Source organism: Ailuropoda melanoleuca, chromosome 15, assembly GCF_002007445.2.
Source record: "Ailuropoda melanoleuca isolate Jingjing chromosome 15, ASM200744v2, whole genome shotgun sequence".
NCBI lineage: Eukaryota > Metazoa > Chordata > Mammalia > Carnivora > Ursidae > Ailuropoda > Ailuropoda melanoleuca.
The window spans coordinates 34,893,105-34,909,681 of record NC_048232.1 but is presented as its reverse complement, the minus strand read 5'-3'; the positions used below and the strand labels follow the sequence as shown (position 1 = coordinate 34,909,681).

At 39.9% G+C, this 16,577-nt stretch overlaps 1 long non-coding RNA gene across 3 annotated transcripts; it reads left to right on the top strand.

Moving 5' to 3' along the window:
- The first annotated feature begins 66 nt into the window (after positions 1-66).
- Positions 67-13,664, top strand: LOC109489104. 3 transcript variants are annotated; one of them, XR_004620824.1, is made up of 5 exons: positions 67-321; positions 564-683; positions 1,159-1,308; positions 6,562-6,760; positions 13,590-13,664. It is a non-coding gene; the product is annotated as an uncharacterized LOC109489104 (long non-coding RNA). The 3 variants fall into 3 exon arrangements; XR_002142054.2 differs by having other exon boundaries at positions 68-321; positions 608-683; XR_004620823.1 differs by having other exon boundaries at positions 70-321; positions 608-683; positions 1,222-1,308.
- The last annotated feature ends 2,913 nt before the right edge of the window (positions 13,665-16,577 follow it).

Sequence of the window (16,577 nt, the reverse complement as noted above, 5' to 3'; positions counted from 1 at the left end):
GACCTACGGAAGCTGGGTTGGGCGGGGTCGGGATTGTTGTCTGTTACCAGGGCAACTGGAAGCGTTTGGCGCGGTTTGAAGCCGTTAAGCCACAGAGGCTGAGACGCTCAGAGGTCATTTGGCATAAGCGAAAAGGGCATGAGGGCCTTTCTAAGAGAAGACTGTCCTATCAGGAGATAATCCAGTAGTAGCCCGCGGCGGGAACGCCTGTTCTGGGTCTGTGGGTCGCGCCCACCTGCTCTTAACTCCTTGCGGTGAAGTTAAGTGTGGCCCAGTGGCTCCTGTCACTTCTCTAATTTTCTTCTGCCTTTTAGAAAACGTGTAAGTTGGTAATTGCAGTATTACATTGCAATTTGTTCTAATAGCGAAGTAAATTTTTTTCAGTTGAGGAAAATTACCAGTCATCCTAACTACCTGGCAGTAACTTGAATTTTTCATTTTATTACCTATCACGTCTTTTCTTAGCACAAATATTCTTTACAGAGTTTAGTTTTTTGGGGGAAAATCATCTTGTATCCGTCTTTATACCATATGTATATATGGTACAATTGTTTAAATCTTAGCAACAAAGAAGGCATTGAAGACCTCAATTTAAATCTGTTTGCAGCGAATTAAAGAGAGATGAAGCGAACGCAGCACGTGAAGACAATTCCTTCAAGAAATTTGGCTGTAAAGGAAAAGAGGTCAGTAGCCAGAGAAGAATGGCAAGGAAAAGAAAAAAGTTGGGGATTTTCTTGAAAAAGTGGACATTTAGTGATATTTATTAGTACAAGAGGAAACACTAGTAGTCAGAGGTTAAAGATACTGCCAAGAAAGAGAACAACTGATTGAATAATTCCCTAAAGAAATAGGAGATAAGATCCACACACCAAGTACATAAATTAACTTAGGAGGTGGAACTGGGTATGGGTAGGAGGATGTCAAGATGGAACATGGATGTTAGTAATTTTAAAACTATTACAAGTTGGCAAGAGTAATAAAGATAGATAGCCAATAATAGGTATGCTCAGCCACATTAGTAGAAATATAAATGGAATATTAAAAACCTATTAAATTGGCAAAGATTAAAGAGCAGATAGTGTATGTGTTGGGCAAGGGTTCAGTTAAACAGGCACTGCAGGTGGGAATAGAAACTGGTACTTCTCTCCCCTCCCCCAGGCATTTTAAAACTACATATCCTTAAAATGTGTATATAATTTGACTAAGGAAGTATACTTCTAGGAAGTTCTCGAAAGGAAAGAATCAAAACTGCACACATATATTAAGCTGAATGGAGTTCGTTTCATCTTGTCCACCAATGGAAGACTGGTGAGCTATATTATACTCATACTTCTTAGACATGGATAACATGGTTGCAGATAAGAGAAGTTCACTTATATTAGTTTCAGTAAGAGCATCTTCAGGTTTTATAGGGAGGAAATGTGGAGTTGCAGTCTGATTGACTACCCTGATACACAATCAGTGGGATGCTTTGAACCTTGAAAAATTATTTAGAAGACTGTTTAATGATAAGGTAAAATATGTAAAATACATTGTTACAAGAGAAAAGTGGGTATGAAAGCAGCAATATGTAGGTTCTTAACCACATGATGGGGTTTTTTTGTTTGTTTTTTAGGTATTCTGCTTTCGGCTTATCTGTATTATATATGGTGTATATTTTATAAAGACATGTAAAATGTTGCTCTTTTAAAGATGTGAATAACTTTATAAGTAAGGGAAAAAGTTGGGGAAGTTCTCTTCTGTCACCTTGAAGTAGATGATAAGTCTCTGTGAAGTAGGAGATCAAAAGAAATTAGATGCTTTAATAAGCTGTAAGAACTGGTTTTTAAATGTATTTTATTGATGCATATTATTTATCAATGCCCCACCAGTCTCACAAAAGATTGAGTGTGCTCAGGAAAAAATAGACACTATAGTAGGAAAAAATGATCAGAAGAGACACAAGGTAGGGGCGCCTGGGTAGCTCAGTCGTTAGGCGTCTGCCTTCGGCTCAAGGCTGATCCCGGCATTACTGGATTGAGCCCGGCATCAGGCTCTTCCACTGGGAGCCTGCTTCTTCCTCTCCCACTCCCCCTGCTTGTGTTCCCTCTCTCACTGCCTATCTCTCTCTCTGTCAAATAAATAAATAAAATCTTTTAAAAAAGAAGAAGAGACAAAAGGTAATTGGAAAACAAGCAAAATCAAACAAAATAAAGACAAGTGCATGTTAATACCCCCAAAACTCATGCCAAGAGTTTCTTTGTAATTGCTAGAGGGGTGCCACCACAAATTAGTTTCTGATATTCCTAGCAACTAAAACAAAACAAAAACATAGTTCTGAGTTTCACGTGGTCTATAAGAGTTTTTTTAAGTTGCTTAAGAGAAGTATAGTTTGGTATAGAAACCTGAGAAAAATCCCCCCCCATATAAGGGAATAATATGAGATTCATCTATTGCTATTTTTAAATTTGTGTTTATTGTTTTTATAGAATATAGGAACATCTCAGAATGGTTATACTCCTCTTTATTAATTCAGTAATTACAAGCTCTCATTAAGTACTGTGAGAAATAGAAGCACATGTAAGACAAAATCCCTGCCCTCATCTATTGTGAAAGAATAACTATAATATATAATAACATGTTTACGATATATAATGAATGACTAGTAGGATGAATAATTAGTATGATGAGTATTAGAATAGCTAATATGAATGACTATAAATCAAGGCAATGTTTGAAGCAAAAAAGTGAGATGGGATTCCTGCAGTATACAGAAATACTTTCAACCAATGGGATTATGTTTAACCATTTGTAAAAGGGGATGATACTCCCCTTCTACAGAAGAAGAAACAGGTTTACAGAGATTAGATAAATTGTCCAGGGTCATATGGCTGGTAAAGGACAGAGGCAGGGGCCCCTGGGTAGCGCAGTCATTAAGCGACTGCCTTCGGCTCAGGGTGTGATCCTGGCATTCCAGGATCGAGTCCCACATCGGGCTACTCTGCTGGGAGCCTGCTTCTTCCTCTCCCACTCCCCTGCTGTGTTCCCTCTCTTGCTGGCTGTCTCTGTGTCACATAAATAATAAATAAAATCTTTTAAAAAAATAAAAAATAAAAAAAAGGACAGAGCCAGGATTTCAAACCAAATCTGTTCCATGCAAGCCACCTTCTTAACTACTACTTTATGGGAGACATCACATTCAAATAGACTTTAAAGGATGGAAAAAGTTATGTCAGGCAGAGTTTGGGGAAAGATGCCCTAGGTGGAGAGAATAGCACTAAACAAAATCAAAAAGATTGGAAAGCATAGGATATGTTTTGGATAACACACACACACACCCCAGAAAAGTGAGATATACGTAGGTAAACACTAGAAGAATGAGACTAGTAAGGTTGGGACGGATTTTTTCATTTTTAAGAATTAGGGCATAGTTTACCTGATAAAGGACTCAGGACTCAGGCCTCAGGGCCTGATTAAGCACAGAGACCTTGAACCTGAAAATTGTATGCAAGGGCCCTGGATGGGGAATATGAGGGACACTAGGTGAGGAATGGGTCTAATGGCAAATAATAGAATCCTGTTACACATTAACTGTGTAAAACTGGCCAGGTAATGTAAGTTCTTTGGACCTCAATTTTTTTTATCTCTTAGAGGAGGAGAAAGAAGACTGTCAGACACGATGATTTCTTAATATCTCTTTTCGTACTAACATCCTGTGATCACATATGCCAGAGATTGCAAACTCAGATTCCTAAATTAAGGATCAAGAAGCTTTCATAAATGAGTAAATGAATTTGATGTAAGAAAAATAAGGAGTGGTAGAGATTAGAGTGGTAATTTAGATGTCCCATCTAAAACTCCAGCCAATTTTTGCATGAGTGAGGACCCAATGTTGCCAATTTTCTAATTTTTTAAGAGAAACAAGAACACCATATTTTTAAGAATATTATACAGAGCAAACAAAACACCTCCGCTGGCTAGATACAGTTCATGGGTCACTAATTTTCAACCTCTGCTATAGATAAAAAGGTGTAAACAAGAATAATAAATGTTTGAATGAAGAGAACTAAATATGAAGAAAGAGGAAGGAATCAAAGAGAGCACCAAGATTTCCCCTGGGTGATGAGGGGGAGGTGGGAACATTAATATAAATACTAAAATCAGTAGGAGGTTTGGAGAGAAAGTGCTTGACTGTGAGTTTTTTGAACACAGGACAAAGTTCTCAGTCACAGTTATAGTCCACAGCACACAAACCAAATTAAGCTGTTGAGTTTTGAGAAATCTGTGTCATTTATCAGGGCAAAAGGGTGCAGGAAATGTAAGATAGGAGTTTAGGGAGAGAGAATGAAACAGGAGTTAAAGATGTAAGCTTATGCAAAAATGAGAGAATAGTATGAACTCTTATGTATCCCCCTACCAGCTTCCACTCATATCCAATCTTATTTCATCTGTATTCTCACCCACTCCCTCACTCAACCCAATTTTTGAGGCAAATCCAAAACATTTTATCTCTAAATAGTTTAATATATACCTCTAACAGATAAGGATGATTTTGAAACAATTTCAATGCCATTAATGCCATTATCATACCTAAAAAACTCCTAACAATTCATTTATTAAATCAATTATACCCAGTGTTCAAATTTTTTATTCTTTTTTTTTTTTAAAGATTTTTATTTATTTATTTATTTGACAGAGACAGAGACAGCCAGCGAGAGAGGGAACCCAAGCAGGGGGAGTGGGAGAGGAAGAAGCAGGCTCATAGCGGAGGAGCCTGATGCGGGGCTCGATCCCATAATGCTGGGATCACGCCCTGAGCCGAAGGCAGACGCTTAACTGCTGTGCCACCCAGGCGCCCCCAAATTTTTTATACATTTTATACATTGTTTTACAGTTAGATTGAGGTCCACACATTACAATTCATTCATACATTTCCTAAGCTATAGGTTCTCTCTCCCTTCCTTCCTCCCTCCCTCCCTTTTTTTCTCTATCTCTCTCTACCCCCACCCTTCCCTCTCCCAAATTACTTGGGTAAGTGATTCGGTTGTTTGAGCTTAGGAGTTTTGAAAGTAGACCTGACCCTAACATTTAAAGACCTGGGACAACAGTACAAATAGAGCCGCAAATACCACGCGTCTAAATACTTAAAAGCTATCACTCCAGCTAACAGTTTAATATGCTCTACAGTCCTGCCCTGACAAATAAACCCTCTTAATGACTTAGGAGGCCAAGTTAAAATTCAGAATCCTGACTCTTGGAGTTCCTCACTGGATTGTGTTTGCACAGGAGAACTGGCACATGGCTCTCAAGCTGCCCCATTCTTTTTCTACCCCTGCCTGGCTCCATCGCCTTCTCAAGGACACCCCCGCCCACATGTCCAAGCTCAATCTACACCCTCTGCAAACACCCACCAGTGGCTGCACAATCCAAACTTGGGAGAGTAAACCAAAGAGCAGGCCCATGCAGGTCCTGAAAGCAGGCATAGTTTGCATAGCCTGGGAAGCTCAGAACATAGTCTGGAAGGGAAGATATTAACTCTAGGTGGGGTCTGTCCCCTGCGAAGTCCATGGACTTCTCACCCCACCTGGAGCCGTACAGCTAGAGGAGGGTCAGAGCAGAGCCCCTTGCCTGGGTCTAAGGACCATACTGCAATAAAGTTCCCCATAGTCTGGGTTTTGCTGATCACATCCCCAAGATGTTATTAAATATGTTTCTTTGTTCCCTCTATTTCCTGTAAATTGATACTTAAATCCAGGAGCATAATCAGATTCAGGTTCAATGTTTTTGGCAAGAATAGTTTTGTATGTGAGTGTTGTGTACATCCATCAGGAGGCACATAAAATCTGGTCTTTCTTTTTAATTAGAGTATAATTAAGATAAAATAAAATGCACAAATCTTAACTGTTCAGTTCAATTAGTTTTAACAATTATGTACGCCCATGTAGCTTACTCCCAAGACAAGATAAAAACTGTTTCCATCACCCCAGAAAGTTTTCTCCTCAGTCTTTGCAGTTAGTTCCCCTCCACCCACTGAGCCTGCGGCTATTATGAATAAGGCTGCTATGAACGTCCTTGTACACATTGTCTTGTGGGCATTTTCATTCTTCTGGGTGAATACTTGGGAATGGAAATGATTGTTTAACTTTAGAAGAAACTACCAAACAGTTCTTCAAAGTGGTTTCCCAATTTACATGTCCAACAACAATGTATGAAAGTTCCAGTTGCTTTTTGTGCTCTTAGCAGCTGTTGACTATCATTACTTAGACACTTTAATTAGGGTTTACAAAATGGTGTTATTCTAGCATTTATTTATTTGCTGAAATGCTTCTATAAAGAGAAAATTCCCTTCAAATGCATTTGGTTTCCCTGAAATGCAGTTCATATAGGAAAGTCAGGATTAATGCTTAACTCTTCATTTACCAATTTTCAAAATAATGAATTCTCTCACAACCATCAAAGACTGACAGTGAGAAGGGGTTTTTTTTTCAGAATTATTATAAACTCATGAATTTAAATATATTTGACATGCTGAATCCATTTCAATTATCACTTTTACTGATGCTCAAATTGTCCTTTCTTTAGCCAGTGGGAATCTCTTCAGATTAGCTTCTGAGTTCCATCACACAGAGCTCTAAGTCTTTGATAACTTCCTTCCCTTCTAAATGACAAGTTGTTCCAGACTCATCTTCAACATTTCCTGAAGCAGACATGCCATCAGCCATTTCTCCAAGGAATCCTGGTTCCTTTTAATGGGAAATGGTGTTTTAGAGGCCGCGATCTGGTAAGGATGTTTATTGCTAGTGAGTGTTCATGATTTCTAGACCTTTACAGTAGGTGGAGCTAAGAAATGTGTTGCTGTTGTTGTTGTTGTTGTTGTTGCTGCTGCTGCTGCTGCTGCTGTTGTTTAAAGATTTTATTTATTTACTTGAGAGAGAGTGAGAGGAAGCGTGCGCATGAGCCAGGGGAGGGGCAGAGGGAGAAGGAGAATCAGATTCCCCGCTGAGCAGGGAGCCTGATGCGGGGCTCCATCCCAGGACCCTGGGATCATGACCTGAGCCAAAGGCAGATGCTTAACCGATTGAGCCACACAGGAAATGTGTTGTTGTTTTAAAGACATAACATATATGTCCAATTGAAAGTCAGGTCTACCCTCATCAGTCTCACATCTGTATCTCCTTTTCCCCATGCCTAAAATCCACATAATTACTCATTTACTTTATAACACCATGTACAAAGAACAGTCTCAGAATACAATCTTGGCACTACAACCACAATGTGATTACTGAAAACAGTTTTGGTTTTTTGTTGTTGTTGGAGTAGGGGAGCCTTTCTGTAAGTCTTTTTGTTATTAGGGTATATTTCAATATGGATGTGTAGTCTATTACTGCATTTTAAAGTCACTTGGAAAGGTTCCACATGTGTAGTTATGCCATCAGCTCAATACATAGATTAATTTGTTTAATCTTGATTGCAATTTTTAGAGATTGCATTTTTAATGTAGCTTTGCTTTATAACTAATAAAATATTTACATGGTTCTAAAGTCGAGTCTATAAAACAAGATCTCTCAGAGAAAAATCTACCTTCTACCCCTGTCCTGTCTGTGGTATCCTTCCCTCACTATGTAAATAAGCATTTATTTTTATTATTTATCCTTCCATTTATATATATATAAGCAATCATAGTCTTTTAAGACAAATGATAGCATACTATGCACTCAATTCACTCATTTAAAGTGTACAATTTAGGGGTCCCTGGGTGGCTCAGTCATTTAAGCAACCGACTCTTGATTTCAGCGCAGGTCATGATCTCAGGGTCGTGGGATTGAGCCCCATGTCAGGCTCCGTGCTGAGGACAGAGTCTGCTTGGAACTGTCTTGTCTTCCTCTCCCTCTGCCCCTCCCAACCTGCATGCTTGCTCCACTCTCTCTCTCTCTCTCTCTAATAAATAAATCTTTTTAAAAAATATATAGTATAGGGGCGCCTGGGTGGCGCAGGGGGTGCCTGGGTGGCACAGCGGTTAAGCATCTGCCTTCGGCTCAGGGCGTGATCCTGGCGTTGTGGGATCGAGCCCCACATCAGGCTCCTCTGCTATGAGCCTGCTTCTTCCTCTCCCACTCCCCCTGCTTGTGTTCCCTCTCTCACTGGCTGTCTCTATCATGCCTTAGTCACCCCCAGGAATTTTTGTTCCCCTTGTTGCAATTATCACTTTAGCTTGAGTGCCTCTCTAATTCTTATAACCAAGTGAGTCTGACTAGAGCAATTTGGAAAAGTTAGTACCTTGGAAAATATCCCACTCTCTTAAGAAAAGATACTTTATTACCTTTAGCCTAAAAAGGATAATAAATGCATTATACTACATTTTACTTTTCTAGCTACCCCTATAACAAACTAAAGAAGGAGCCAAAGAAAATCCATTTGATGGGAAAACGTGGGATCAGGCCTAAAACCTCTATAGAAATGTCTATAGTATTTTATATTTTTCAAGAAGATATTATAATCATTTGAAAATTTTTAGGTTTTTATTTTGTTCTTGCTGAACTATTTGAGACTTAGTTGCACGAATCTATGACCCTCTCTTCTAAGTACTTCAGCATGTATCTTCGAAGAACAGTGGCATTCTCTGGGCGCCTGGTGGCTCAGCTGGCTAAGTGTCTGACTCTTGATCTCAGCTCAGGTCTTGACCTCAGGGTCATGAATTCAAGCCCTGTGTTGCACTCCATTCTGGGTGTGGAGGCTACTTTTAAAAAAAGGAAAAAAAGAAAAAAGAAAAAACAGAACAATGGCATTCTCTTACCCAAACACAAAGCAATTATAAAAATCAGGAAATTTCACATGTAGACTATGTTATTATCTAATATATCATCCATACTCAACTTTTACTAATTTTTGCAGTATTATCCTTTAGAGAAATCTTTTTTCCCATTCCAGAACCACATATTTCATGTAGTTATCATGTCCCTTTATCCTTTTTTCTTTCTTTTTATTTTTTGCTTATTTTTTAATAACATCTTTGGGGGGGGTTCCTTTTTTTTTTCTTAAGTAGGCTCCATGCCTAGCGTGGAGCCCAATGCAGGGCTCAAACTCACGACCCTGAGAACAGACCTGAGCTGAAATCAAGTTGGATGCTTAACTGACTGAGTCACCCAGCCACCTCTTTTATTTTTTAATAACATCATTATCATGTCTCTCTAGTCTCTTTTAATCTGAAACCATTCCTCAGCCTTTCTTTGTCTTTCATGACAGTAACATTTTTGAAAATACAGGACCACTGTTTTGTTCCTATTGCTTCCTCATGATACAATTCAGATCATGCATTTGGGGCAGAAACACTACACAAGCAATATATGTCCACCACTTCAAGAGACACCTCAGCTTGTATCATTTGTTTTTTTGTTTTTGTTTTGTTTTGTTTTTTTAAAGATTTTATTTATTTATTTGACAGAGACAGCCAGCGAGAGAGGGAACACAAGCAGGGGGAGTGGGAGAGGAAGAAGCAGGCTCATAGCGGGGCCTGATGTGGGGCTCGATCCCAGAATGCCGGGATCACTCCCTGAGCCGAAGGCAGACGCTTAACGACTGCGCCACCCAGGCGCCCCAGCTTGTATCATTTGTGATGATGTTTTTGATCTTAATCTCTTGGAGGAAGTGGTTTCAGCTAGATGTGTCTTGTTTTTCTTTTTCTATTTAATAAATAACTGTGGAAATATACTTTTGAGACTATATAAATTTCCCCAGTAAATTTTCTACAACAAACTTTTAGCACCCACTGATGATTCTTGCCTCAATAAGTTATTACTATGCTAAATGCATAAATGGTGGTTTTCTAACTCTTATCGTTCCTCCTACATTTATTACTTGGCATCCTACCATAAAATGCCTTCCTTCTCCCTGCCCTCTCTGCCATTTGCTTGTTTGTTTTCAGTGTCAGTATGAACTCATGGATTCTTTTTTGTTCAATGAGATATAATCCATTCACATCACTACTCATTTTGATGCTCAAATTATCCCTGGTTTGGCCAGGGGAGGCCTGTCAACTGGCTTCTTTACTCCCTGGCATAGCAAATGCCCCAGACCCTCATTGCATTTCTTGCCCTAGCCATGGAACAGTCAATACTTCAAGAAGCCCTCGGTTTCTTTTAGAAGGGAATCGTTCTTTGAAACCAAGATTTGGGAACCAAATCTCTTCATTGCTACTCACTCTTTCAGCAAACATACTAGGAAATAGTTTTTGTTTTGTTTTGGTTTGTTTTCTGTTTTGTTTTAAAGAAAGAAAAAAGCCTGAATTTTTACCAATCCAGCACCAGCGGGTTCTTCTTCCTCCCCCCATTCCATATTTGTATATCCTCTCTCCAAAAGTGAGAACTCTGGCTCCCAGCAATGTCAGATATGTATGGTTTCTTATTTGCTCAATACTATAATAGGCACAAAATAGTTCCAGAATTGCTACATCTGTACCACTAACAGCAATAAACCTGTTAAGTGGAGTTCAAGATTTCTTTGCAGGTTTTTTTGTATTTAGGCTGAGGAGATATATATTATATATATAGTCAGGGTACTGCTTTCAAACATTACCTAAGAAGTTCTTTTTTATTCCATGTGATTATCCATTTGGCGTGCAGTTCAGTTTCCTTGTTTCTGTTCGTATTCAGTTTTAGAATTTCTGCCCCAAATTTGTTGACTTAATTTATTTTATTAAAAAGTAAATTATTAGAATGGTCCCAAAAGTCAAAGCTATATACAAATGCTTATCCAAAGCAGCGTCATTCTGTCCTGTATCCCTTCCATTCTGTCCTCTCTCTCCTGTAGGCAAATTTTATTAGTTTTTGGTTTAATATCCAGTGCATATTTTTATACAAAATGGGCAGATACTGTATATTATTTCCCCTTATTTCTTACCCAAAAGGTAACATACTATATACTCTTCTGCTGTTTGCTTTTTTCACTAAGCAGTAAATCCTGGAAATCATTCCATAAAAGCTACCTCGTACTTTATTATGTGTATATTACTCTATTGTGTGTATTCAGTCTGTCTCCTATGTATACATATTTAGATTATCTCCAACATTTTGCAGTTACAAATATACTGCCATATATAATCGCATGTGTAGTTTTGTATTGTTGGAGATGTTTCTTCAGGATAAATTCCTGCAGAATTTGGTCAAAGGGTAAATTCATAGGCAGTTCTCTTAGATATTGCCAAATTCCCTTCTACAGGGATTATATCATTTTGCATTCATCCCAGCAATAGATGAGAATACCTGTTTTTCCACTGCCTAAGCAACAGAATTCACAGTGTTTTTTAAATCACTGGTGATACTCATTTTTTTAAAAAATACAATCATAGTGGCACCTGGGTGGCTCAGTTGGTTAAGCATCTGCCTTCAGCTCAGGTCATGATCCCAGGGTCCTGGGATCGACCTCTGCATCAGGCTCCTTTCTCAACGGAGAGACTGCTTCTCCCTTTCCCTCTCCCTCTGCTTGGGCTCCCCCTGCTTGCGCTCTCTCTGTCAAATGAATAAATAAAATCTTTAATAAAAAATAAAAAATACAATCATAACCACAATATATATACTAAAACTGATGCTCTTCCCAAAAGAGTTGTAGGTAAAAGTCCATAGAACTATACGCACCCCTTGCATTTATGGTTTTCATTATGTGGATTTTCTATTTGGACTTTGCTTCCCGCACCCCCACCCCCCCGGTTTTGGCAGCTATCCTTTGGAACAATGTGTTTGGTGGAACCTGAAAAAAAACATGGTGTATGCCTGAAACCTGTAGCTGGTCTGGCTGTCACCCAGCAGCAGGCTACAGCAGAAATACTATGCCCTGAGGATAGCCAAATCTGTGCCCACAAAGACTGGTGTGGGGCTCATCTCCCCTGCAGAGTGTATCTTCGTGTCATTCATGTGTTTTCATCCTATAGGAAAATAATTTTCCACTTTGGGAAACTTCAGCACAAAGAAACAAGGACAGGCTAAACTATGGGTGTGAAGCCAAAAGCATGAGGGGTGCCCGGGTGGCTCAGCCGTTAAGCATCTGCCTTCGGCTCAGATCATGATTTCAGGGTCTTGGGATCGAGCCCCGCATCGGGTTCCCTGCTGGGTGGGAAGCCTGCTTCTCCCTCTCACACTCCCCTTGCTTGTGTTCCCTCTCTCACTGTCTGTTTCTGTCAAGTAAATAAATAAAATTAAAAAATAAAAGTCAGCAAGAGATGCATGCAGGGAGAAGACAGCAGATACCAGATGTTTCCTGGATCTGACCACGTGCATGCTGTAAGTCGCAAGAGGCTCAAAGACGTTGCCCGACTAGAGGGCACATGCCTTTAGCCCTCACTTTGTTCTTACCATCCTCAGAGTCCCAGGCAGAGAAAAGCACATCTGTCAATGGGCAAAGATTGTGTAACTGGCCACAAAGCTCCTCTTTAAAGGAGTCCAGCAGCTCACCAACGTCTTCCTCTTCCACCTCCTCAAAGCCCACTTGTCTGGCTGGCTGTCAAGGCGGGCCTCGCAGCCACTGACCTATGGAGGGTGGAAGAAACCACCCTTCCAGCTCTAACACTTCATCTGCCCACATTGCCCCACTTACGCCACACCTCTACTGTCTTCTCTTTGCTCTTTCTCTCACCCTTCACCCCTCCTTCCCTTCAGCCACGAGTGCTTCGCGGACCTCTTCTTCCCCAGCCCAACACAGGCTGCATGGCCTGTTAGAAACCACAGGGGCTTTGGGCTAAAAAAGGGGTAGTTTTGCCTCTTGGCTCTGTAGTAATGAGCTTTCTGACCTTGGACACATTATTATGAGACTTCTAGGTCTCTGTTTCCTCATCTATAAATGGGAAAAATAAGATCTACTCTGCAAAGTTGTTGTAGGATTAATAAAGATGGTTTTAGTGTCTGACACATTCGTAGCTCAGTAATAATAACTAGTATATAGAAACCCCATGTAAGGAAGGCCAGAAAGGTACCTTTATTCTTTGTTTTCTTTCCATCTTCTAGCCTGTGCTTCCTCACTTTAGAAAGTAAATGGTTTTAGAAATCTTTTCCAATAGTAAAATTCTATTTTTAATGGGAAAAAAATTACCATGTATATTAAAGGCCTATTATGTACAGAGAAAGTCACATACGATTTCTTTGAGTCAACCAGATAAATGAAAATCTGCTGAAAAATTAATCTTTAAATTTTCTTTTTCTTCCTTCACATATTATTGCTAGTGGTGTCACTGTGTATAGACCAAGCGGAGTAGCAACTGACAGCCATTCCCCTCCATAGTAAGAGCCTCAGGGTTTTTTTTCATGTATAGTGTATATGTAACTATATGTGTAATTACATAATGTTTATGCCTTAAAAATTCAATTTCAGTGCTTCCTTATTCTCTACCTGTGCTATCTAATATGGTCACCACTAGTCATGTGTGGCCACTAAGAACTTGAAGTGTGACTAGTCCCCATCGAGAATGTGCTGTAAGTGTAATCTCCACACTAGATTCCTAAGACTTAATTTGGCAAAAAAAAAAAAAGATATTGATTACATGTTGAAATAATATTTTAGATAGATTATGTAAAATATATTATTGAACTTAATTTCACCTTTTCCTCTTACCTTTTTTGATGCAGCTATTGGAATTTCCTAAGCGGCTCACGTTATATTTTCATTGGACAGGACTGCTCCAAACAAATGAGAAGTCTACATAACATTAATAATTTCCAAAACAGTATTGTCACTAACTTTAAGTAAATTTAATTTACTAAGGAATATGGGGGTTTTTTTCCTGTGCATATTCTCTGGGGAGTAAAATCAATACCCATTCTTTGTGACTTTTACATTTTAATTCTTTGGAGTGATCCTCAAATCACTAGATATCAGTAGCTATCTGGTGAAGACTGACTGTCATATTCAATAGTGAAGCCTCATTTCAAGGAGCCCATCAGTAAAAGATCAGGCTCAGATGATTTATTCAGCTTCACTATTTGGGAAATTCGTATCATTAAAACTGAATTAGCTCAGTGCAACCCAGCTAAGTGCTCTCCCGGGTTCTTGAATAGCCTTTGGTGGGAGATGACGAGGCTATCACTAGGAGGCCTCCTTTTACCCTGCTCGTCTCCTCTGAACATTATCATCTGCAAAGGGTTTTCACCTGGGTCCATAAGATATGCTTTGGGGGGTCCATGCTTGAAATTGTATTCAGTTTTGTGTGTATATGAATTCTTCTAGAGAGAAGATCTGTAGCTCTCATCAGGTTCTCAAAGGGGTCTATGACCGTCAAAAAGTAAAGGACCACGGATAAGAAAGTAAGCAGTACCCTGCCTGCTAATACTGCAGTAACAAATGACCATAAACACCATGAAATTAAAACTCATGCATTACCTTACAGTTCTGAGGGTCAGAAGTCTGACACGGCCTCACCAGTGTGTGGGCAGGGCTGCATCCCTTTCTGGAGTCTCCAGGAGAAACTTGTTTCCTTGCCCATTCAGGCTGTCGGGAGAATTCCGTTTCTTGCAGTTGTAGAACTCAGTCCCCATGTCCTTGCTGGCTGCCATCTGAGTGCTGCTCCCCACTTCTAGAGGCTGCCCACACTCCTTGGCTCATAGCCCCCTTCCTCCGTCTCCAAAGCCAAGGTTTGAGTCCCTCTCAAGCTTCAAGTCTCCCCTGCCTTTTCTTCATTCACATCTCTCTGACTCATTTTCCTGCCTCTCTCTTCCACTTTTAAAGGCTCATGTGATTACGATGGGATTACATTAAACCCATCAGGATAATCCAGGATAATCTCCCAATGTTAAGGTTCATAACTTTAATTCCCTCTGCAAAGTCTTTTTTCACTATATGATTTAACATACTCACAGATGCCAGGGATTAGGGGGCCACTCTTCTACCATACCCTTCCACCCACATTTGAGCTACCTGCTCCATTCTGAGCTCAGAGAAGGTGAGGCTGGTGACTAGCCCCTGTGCAAGGTGTCTCAGCCACAAGTGTGGGAGGGCATATTTGTCCTCAACAGCTTCCTCGGTCTTCCTTCTGTTACTCATTAGTGAAGTGCACCCAAACCCCCCCACTTAAAACTATGTACTTGGGCCCCAACAGCTCCCTACTTCTCCTGCTCCTCGGGCCAGACTGTGATCTCCATCTCTCTACCTTTCCTCCTTTTAAAAAAAAAAAATTAAGTCCCACAATTACTGTCTGGAAGGGATCTAATAAAATAAATCACTCTAAATTGTTGAAGTCTGATAGGTAATAACCCTCTCTAATAAACTCAGATATATTCACAAAATTTATTAAAACTTATAGGAAATGTGTTACTACACTTCTGTGAATTGCAAGTAAGCTATGTCCAAGGCTTATTAAATTCGTCTGCTCACACGTGTCTTCTGTTTTCGTATCATCATCAATCAACTCCATTCACTAGGTTTTATCGTGAGGAGTAACACTCATCCCTCTCCCTTCTAAGAGATTCACCTTTTGTGCCAGACCTTCAGCGCTGGCCAGCTCGCAGGTCTCTTAAGAGAATATCAGTCTTCATCGGAATCCGGGGATGTACTGTATGGTGACTAACATGATATAATAAAAAATCATTAAAAAAAAAGAGAATATCAGTCTGCCTGTCATTCAACGTACAGACATGCAGGGAAGGAGGTTGCACTACAGAGGAAAAGGTTAGGCTTTCTAGGCCTAGACCGCCTTCAACTGTCCCCTTTGTAAAGGCAATCTGCCCTAGATATTTCCTCATAGCATCCTTGTCTTTTAGAGAAATAACCAAATGTAAAACAGCTTTTAGAATAATTGTCTTCATCAGTATAGGTGATTTTTTTATATTTAGTTTAAAACAAGATTTAGCAGCCAATCTAAAAAGTTATGAAGAAAAAGTTCAAATAGTGAACCCTGGCTTGCTTACAAGCTCCCTCTCTCTCCCTCTGTCACAGGTATACAAATGACTATTTCTTCTACGTGTTTCCAATAAAGAAAACTAAAAGAGTAAAACTGTTGCTAATAGACTGTTTCATTTTCAAAACTCAGAGTTTCCAGGTATCCCTTTCATTAAACCATCCCCGTGACTCTGGAGACAACATGGTGGGGCCTCTTCAGCACAACACCAGTCATCTACTAGAGCTCGTGGTGGTGGAACGGGGACATCACAAGTTAACACGGCAGTTTTGATGTGGGGCTTTTTTAAATAAGATCTGAAAAGCAAAACATCATTTCTCGCTGCACTCTGCCCCCACGCCCTTCATTGTTTATCTTCAGGTAATGTGTAGAATCCTTCTTCCAATCTTTATATCTGAACTCTGATTTGTACCACATCACTCACCCCACACCCTAGTCACCTCCAAAGGTGATTCATAGGGAGGCTAACAAAGCTGCAGCCACTGGACCCCTCATTGCAGGCCTCTGAGAGTTGCTAGAAGCTGTGGAGGGATCTTGGGGGGCGGGGGCGGGGGGCGAAGCCAGGTTCCAATCAGAAAGGATTTGTGGGTGAAATTCTGGAAAATTGCCTAAAATATATCAGAAGAAAGTATTCTGAATCTTCAAAGCATCAAGAGTTGGTTGTGATTTATTTTCTCATCCTAAATAGGTATCTAAATGGCCAATTTTGTACATAATTTTGCAT